The 8,566-nt window shown below is 33.7% G+C and overlaps 1 non-coding gene across 1 annotated transcript; it reads right to left on the bottom strand.

Annotated features, from left to right (window-relative positions):
* Positions 1 to 419: 419 nt before the first annotated feature.
* On the bottom strand, positions 420 to 3,561 carry LOC101301069. The gene is made up of 9 exons (XR_184081.1): positions 3,307 to 3,561; positions 2,814 to 3,089; positions 2,633 to 2,716; positions 2,272 to 2,432; positions 1,663 to 1,772; positions 1,475 to 1,561; positions 1,272 to 1,394; positions 1,073 to 1,178; positions 420 to 744 (listed from the first exon to the last, which is right to left on the bottom strand). It is a non-coding gene; the product is annotated as an uncharacterized LOC101301069 (transcript).
* Positions 3,562 to 8,566: the final 5,005 nt, after the last annotated feature.

Below are 8,566 nucleotides of genomic sequence, written 5' to 3'. Positions count from 1 at the left end.
ACACTACTGATTGATGTGAACAGAGGAAAACAAAAAAAGATCTCCAGTGAGTTGGTAATAAGTATCAAGTAATAACAGATTTTTAGGCTGACAAAGTACAATCAGAGTAAAATCCTAATTCACATTATCACTGTTCATTGAGTACTCCTATTTGCCTTCCCTGGCAATTCTCTGAATGTGGTTCTTCTGAATACTTAAATTGTGGATTGCAGGATAACTTTGTAAGAACCAAGAAAGAAGAAAATTTCAGTCATGCAATGATGTCTAATAAACATTTAGAAAGTTCAAGAAAAAATCTCCTTCCTTAAATCTTCATGTCCCAATGTAACAGAACTCATAATCATGGTACAACAAAGAATTATTTTCAGTCCAGATGGTTTAGCACTGCTGTTATTAGTAAATGTCTTGGATTTGGAAACCATTTATATTTTGTTATCACTAAAACAAATTACCAGAATGTAAACTCCCCCATTTGAAATTCAAATATTTACAATATAATAAGATCGTAGATTCTACAAAGAACAAAAATAAAATCAGCCTATGATAGATACTTGTAAACCTCCCAAGACTCTGCAATGAATTTGCTTTAAGAAATATGCTTTCAGAAGTAAGCTGACAGCACTTATATATACAGATCCAGTAAAGGGTGAGTTTAATCTATGGAGTCACTGCAACAATAGCTATTCCTCCAACTTTTATGTCCCCTTTACTATATTCAAAACTTCCTAATAATGCTCTAGCTTCCTGCAAATTAAAATCTTAGAAATGAGAAACACTATTTATTTAAATCAGCAAGACAGATGTATATTGCTCATGGGATCTTAAGAAGCAATCTGTTATCATTTTAACATGAATGGATATACATAATTTCTTATTGACTGATTATGGATAGGGGTTTCCAATATAAACCCTGTGATCATGATGAATTTGCTGTTGAAAATGCAAATGTCCATTTAAAATGAATTTGATATTTCAGGTCCATGGAAAATGCAATAGACAAAGTTCCGCAAATGTCCAAAAAAAAAATTTACATATTGCTATTAGATTAGCAACAGGAGAAAATGGTGCTTACTTTGCTAAAAAATTTGTGAAAAAAATTTGTCTATCCGGCACGCTTTTATGCACATTTTGCAGCCTCAAGTCCACAACTTTGCTATGGGCAAGCCCAGCTTGTGCACCTGAATAGAAAAGGCTTTAGGAAACATCCTCAACCAATGTTTATTGAAGGAAAATGATATGCAAAGAAGAAAACTTCAAAGAATGATACGTACTCCAATTCGGAGATCTCTCATTAATAATTTAATCATATGCAATTCCCGAGAAACTGCAAGTCCCTGTGTCATCTCCTGTCCTCCTAACAGATTCCTTGTCCAATGAAAGAGTCAGCTCCAAGGCTGGTAGGCAATCTGATTGTTAAAATCAATGTTAAGAGAAATTATATCCAAACAGGAAGGGAGAAATTATGAGAGCTCACCTGTCACAAATTGGAGGAGAGCATTGCAGAACTGGTTTGTTATACTTTGGCATGATATGTCTTCTAGTTTAGATTATGAGGAGAGACCTGAAATCCAACACGCCAGTGGGCAACAAAAAAATTATCAGCGTTGTTCATAGTAGGGTGATTCATTTTCTAAGACAACATGTCCATACACAGAAACCTACCTATTGAAAGCTCTTGATAGTCTTCCCTTAAACTCTTTCCCAATTCAGCTAACTTTTTCAGTTCGAAAATCAGAGCACCAAAAAGCAAGTTCAGGAGGTTGACCCATAAACTAAGAAATCAAAGAATATATGAGGAAAGTGAGAAAAAATTTCACGGAAGTGCATCCAACACCAAAAGAAAATTGAGCAACCACTGAACATAAAATTTGTCCAGGAAAAAAATAATCTCATGAAAAACAAACTCAGGAATTTTCAAATAAGATTCAATCAAATGTGCAACCTCCTAGGAACTCCCCCTTTTTTAAACCTCCAAATCAAAATAAGGATCAAAATAAAGTATAAGCAAGTACATGAAATACAACTAAATTGCAACTGGGTACTAATCAAGCATTATATATACATTCTCATTTGACAATGTAAAAGTGCATATTTTAAAGAATCATGAACATGTGTACAACTGTCAGATTGGGAGATGTAATTTTCTCAGTGATTACCACGAGTTGCAGAATTAAAAATTAATTAATACTAAATGGCAGAAATTAAACTCCATAACTTTGAATTTATAAAAAAAAGAAAGATGATTTTCTTGATAATATCAGTGAAACTTACTCTGCCCGATAGTCCCATACTATGAGTAGGCATGACCGGTCTCAATGAAGTTGCACCAGGGACATTGGAGACAGGGACAGTTAATATAGGTTTCTGGGAGTTATCGGGTCTTAACTCAGCATGATTAAAATGAGCCAATGTGTCCATAACACCTCTATCATCTTGAAAAGAATAACAATTGTTCAAAAAATACACACAAATCATCATGACTAATACAGCATACAAAGCAACAACAGGACCACAATAGTCCATCCATAAGAACCAATTCTACAACTGGAAGACACTATAAGTTTCCCCACACTCATTTTCTGTCAGCATATAATAGAAGCCATGCACGTGCAGCATGGAAAGAAAAGCTTACATGTTGGTTCAGTCTCCGTTCAACTTTACCACCATGCATTCCTTCACTAAGGGGAGCAATTCCATTTGGTACAAAACCAGCATCCTGACATCGAAAGCATTTAGATGATATCATAAAGTATACAAGGATATACTAATTTTCAATCAATTAATGAAGAATCATACATCTTCAATTCACATACCTCTGATATCAAGTAATTGCTCACATCAGGAGGAGGAGGTAAATTTACCACCTCATCTTCATAAAAAATTTCAGAAATCCAGAATCACTCCCTTCCTAATTCCAGAACCTCGATCAAGAAATTTGGTAAAATCTGGAAAGATATCACATGTCAGGGGATCAACAGATGTGATGCAGACTTGTAGAGGATCAACTCTCTCTTCTCCTTCTCTGCAATTAGTTGGAGTCTGCCTTTCTCTCCCTCTCTCAGTCTCACACCCGGCCTCTCACTCATCTCCTGAAATCAAGAAAAACGAACTCAAATAAACCCAACAGTGAGATTCAAGAGAAACAAAATCGAACTACCACTCACCGTTACAAAAAACCACCAAAAGATGCAGAATCAGAATCGATGCTCTCGAAACTTCAGGATAGAGCAGAACGAAGAGGTGGAAGGCGAGAGGGAAGAGAACAGAAATTGAAATTGAAAACCATAACAGAAATTGAAAACTTACCAAGAAGGAGAACGAAACGATTCAACTCCAATTAACACTTTGTTCTCTGATCTCCTCTTCCTCTCTCCCTCTCTCTTCCAAATCGCCTCTTTCTCTCTCTCCCTACGATTTCTCTGATCTCCTCTTCCTCTCTCCCTGTCTCTTCCCAATCACATCTTTCTCTCTCTCCCTACGATTGAAAACCAAGCTTTCCATATCCACCCCGTCTCTCCGCTGCTGCTCTTCTCTCTCACCTTTTCTAGGACCTTCGTTTCTCTCTGTGGCAAGAAGACGCGCAAAAGGGCAAAGGAAGAAAAAGTACAAGAAGAAAAAGCCCAAGCCCAAGCGAGATGCAACCCAAGCCCAAGACTGCACTGTTCGGAATGCGAACAGTAGCGGCGCTAAGCGCTATAATAGACTAGGCAGTATGCCCGCGCTTTGCTGCGGATGTTGTTTGATCCAGTTCATTCAAGCCATCAACCGAAGACTGCATAATATTACATTCATTCAATAGCATAAAAGCCACTATTTTTCAAGGGACATGTTCTGCACTTCACTTAAGCTTCTATCGAGCCAAAAAACACCTGCCAACTTTCAATACATGGTAAGATTATTCAACAGTAGACTCTAGCCTCCACAATCATCAAAGACTGCTGAAATCCAATAAAAAAACAATAACTCAGAATTCATAAGCAGAAAAAATGCCAAGTACATGACCAGAACGAATAAGCTTACTTGTAAAAGGGCCATTGAACTTTTTCAACAGATGATTCCAATGTTTTAATATACCTTCAAAAAGTTTGATCGCGATTTTAACTTGAATATTCAAAACAATTGTAATATACCTGAATACGAAGTTGTAGAGAGCTCAATGTTCCGCAAATTAGCTCCTCAACTCAACAACTGACTACTATGCAAATCTGCAAAATGAAAACGAAAGAATAGTTACATAACTCAACATAAATACAACTATTCATATTCCTTTCCAAATTTCTTAAATATGTTTCTTTAATTGGCAGTTTCATTCGAGTAAAAACCAAGTAAATAATTAAAACGAATGCATACTTGTATCAAAAGGGGAAACCAAGATAGTGCAGAATGCTAAGATGAGAAACAGTAGCAGAAGATATTAACACTAACAACTTGTTGCATAAGACCTGCAGATCACATATAGAAAACATTATGTAGTATTGGAGTTGTAAACCAAAGAGAGACATGATTTAATGATAAATCAACTATATAAAGCTTGCAAAATAAATAAATTAAACTGTAGAGTTCTCTATCATAAACAACGAATATGTAGACTGCAATACTGTTATCTGTCTCACGAAAACATAAGTTCTCCCTTTATATTAATTGTCTTCTTTTGAAAATTAGTACTGTATTTGTTCTTGATTAATTACTTAGTATTCTGAACCATGTGTTTCCTGGATTTCAAAGCATACATCAACACTCATAACTAATTGAAGTCTTCTTTACACTGAGGCATAATTTATGAAAGCAAATTGGATCTTAGATTAGATAAGACTAAAACATTCTAACAATACTTAACTTTGTTGTACCCCAAAAATACCGGCTTGAGTATACAAACATAAAATAAATTTTTAAATATATTTAGAAGGGTTCCACTTGTGTGCCTTAAGGTATGGATACCCAACCAATTTTGACTTGTTATAACAGGTTAAAGCAAACTAACACCGTTAACTCTCCGTTAAGTCTCTCTATATGTACAGTTTTAATTAGAAATATCTACCACTCAGATAAGTAAAATCACACAAAAGTAGACTTTTTAGAAATCAAAATGATTCTTGAGACTGTCTACAACTATCATAAGAAATATCTACTACTGTCATGAAAAATATCACAGAAAATGTTGCAAGTCGAAAGACACATTTAACATAAGACACATCTACTGTTTTCATTAGAAAAGTAGACTTTCTACAAATCAAAATTGTTCATGAGATTGAATCAAGTAAAATTTGCAACTCTACATTTAACATAAGATACATCTACTGTTTTTATTACAAATCTCTACCATTAACATAAGCGAAATCAAAGAAAAGTAAACTTTCTAGAAATCAAAATTGTGATTGAGATTGAACCAACCAAAGTAAAAGATGCAAAATCTACATTTAACATAAGACACAACTACTTTATTCATAAGAAATGGCTACCATTAACATAAGAGAAATCAAAGAAAAGTAGACTTTCTGAAAATCTAAATTGTTCTTGAGATTGAAGCAACCCAAGGTAAAAGATGTAAGGTCTACATTTAACATAAGACACCTCTACTATTTTCATAAGAAATGGCTACCATTAACATAAGAGAAATCAAAGAAAAGTAGACTTTCTAGAAATCTAAATTGTTCTTAAGATTGAAGCAAACCAAGGTAAAAGACGCACAGTTTACATTTAACATAAGACACAACTACTTTTTTCATAAGAAATGTCTACCATTAACACAAGAGAAATCAAAGAAAAGTAGACTTTCTGAAAATCTAAATTGTTCTTGAGATTGAAGTAACCCAAGGTAAAAGTGGCAAAGTCTACATTTAACATAAGACACAACTATATTTTTCATAAGAAATGGCTACCATTAACATAAGAGAAATCAAAGAAAAGTAGACTTTCTGGAAATCTAAATTGTTCTTGAGATTGAAGCAACCCAAGGAAAAAGATACAAAGTCTACATTTAACATAAGACATCTCTACTATTTTCATAAGAAATGTCTACCATTAACATAAGAGAAATCAAAGAAAAATAGACTTTCTGGAAATGTAAATTGTTCTTGAGATTGAAGAAAACCAAGGTAAAAGATGAAAAGTTTACATTTAACATAAGACACAACTACTTTTTTCATAAGAAATGTCTACCATTAACATAAGAGAAATCAAAGAAAAGTAGACTTTCTGTAAATCTAAATTGTTCTTGAGATTGAAGCAACCCAAGGTAAAAGATGTAAGGTCTACATTTAACATAAGACACCTCTACTATTTTCATAAGAAATGTCTACCATTAACATAAGAGAAATAAAAGAAAAGTAGACTTTCTGGAAATCTAAATTGTTCTTGAGATTGAAGAAAAACCAAGGTAAAAGATGAAAAGTCTACATTTAACATAAGACACAACCACTTTTTTCATAAGAAATGGCTACCATTAACATAATAGAAATTAAAGAAAAATAGACTTTCTGGAAATCTAAATTGTTCTTGAGATTCAATCAATGAATATTCACAAAATGAAAATTGACCGTCTGATGTGATCATTATAGTGAAACATGGCTATGGTATAAAATTCAACTGGATTCAACAATGTTCGGCGCTCGATCAAAGCGATCAACCTTAATTCATCTTCACTTATCACACGAAAACTATCTTACCTACCTCTTCGTGACCTAGTTTGGTGGATTCTTCAACACAATAAAGTGTCACATAGATGAGACATAACCACCCATGTAAAACTTTGGGGATGTTTACCAGCCGAGGATAGGGCTCTCCTTATTGAAGCATAAGTGTAAATAGAGTTGACAGCTTCGATCGGGGCCCAAACATTGGCGAATTAAAGTGATTTTCTTACCGTAGCCGTATTTTACTATATCGATCACATCATATTTCACGAGATTTTTAAAAATTTTGCTTCCTCTATATAGTTGGTTCACAAAGTTGTACACTAGCATATAACCTATCAAACAAGTTATAATACTTTAGTAGGCATGTTATGATTTCGATGACTAAAATTCACAAAATGAAAATTGACCGTATGATGTGATCATTATAGTGAAACATGGCTATGGTATAAAATTCAACTGGATTCAATAATGTTCAGGGCTCGATCAAAGCGGTCAACCTTAATTCATATTCACTTATCACACGAAAACTATCTTACCTACCTCTTTGTGACCTAGTTTGGTGGATTCTTCAACACAATAAAGTCTCACATAGATGAGATATAACCACCCATGTAAAACTTTGGGGACGTTTACCACCCGAGGATAGGGCTCTCCTTAGTGAAGCATAAACGTAAATAGGGTTGACCGCTTCGATCGGGGCCAGAACTTTGGTAAATTAAAGTGATTTTTCTACCGTAGCCATATTTTACTATACCGATCACATCCTATTTCACAAGATTTTTGAAAATTTTGCATCCTCCATATAGTTGGTTCACAAAGTTGTACACTAGCATATAACCTACCAAACAAGTTATACCACATTAGTAGGTACGTTGTGATTCAAATTACTAAAATTTAGACGTAGTTGTGAAGTGGGTCTCACCTGTTGTCCGTGACATTTTTCGGTGAATTTTTCCGACACTGGAGCTATTTTCTATGCATTTTTAAAGTTTTGAAATGGTGGAAAAAAAGTAAAACTTTAATGATATTGACAGATTAGTGACTTAGGACGAATGAGGTCGTAACATGTGGCAATTAGTGTTGAATTTTCAGAAAAGGAATCCCCCGAAATGGAAACTTACCATTCCTTTTATAGTAGATTTCCATAAATAGTAACTTTTGTTTTTAAAGCATAACTATTCCCCCAAAATAGAAACTTACCCTTCCTTTTATAGTTGATTTCCATAAATAGTAACTTTTATTTTTAGAGCATAACTATCCCCCCAAAATGGAAACTTACCCTTCCTTTTATAGTTGATTTCTATAAATAGTAACTTTCGTTTTTAGAGCATAACTATCCCCCTTAAAATGGAAACTTACCATTCCTTTTATAGTTGATTTCCATAAATAGTAACTTTCATTTTTAGAGCATAACTATCCCCCAAAATGGAAACTTATTCTTCCTTTTATAGTTGATTTCCATAAATAATAACTTTCAGAAAGTCTACTTTTGCATGTCAGTTAGCTCATGTTATTATTAGACTTAACTCATGTTAATAGTAGACTTTACATCTTAGAGTACTTGATCCTACTTTGAAGAACAATCTCAAGAACGAATTTCCAAAAAGTCTATTTTTTGTGATTTTGCTCATTTAAATGGTAGACATTTCTCTTGAAAAGAGTAGTTGTGTCTTATGTTAAATGTAGACTTTGCAACTTTCACCTTCAATAATTGATTCAATCATAAAAACCATTTTTATTTCCAGAAAATCTACATTTATGTGATTTTTCACATCTAAATGGTGGATATTTCCCACGAAAATAGTAGTTGTGTCTTATGTTAAATGTAGACTTTGCAACTTTCACCTTTCATTATTGATTCAATCTCAAGAACAATTTTGATTTCCAGAAAGTCTTACTTTTTTATGATTTTGCTCATCTAAATGGTAGAC

Source organism: Fragaria vesca, linkage group LG2 (genome assembly GCF_000184155.1).
Source record: "Fragaria vesca subsp. vesca linkage group LG2, FraVesHawaii_1.0, whole genome shotgun sequence".
NCBI classification, from domain to species: Eukaryota; Viridiplantae; Streptophyta; class Magnoliopsida; order Rosales; family Rosaceae; genus Fragaria; species Fragaria vesca.
This window is presented reverse-complemented; position numbering and strand designations above follow the sequence as displayed.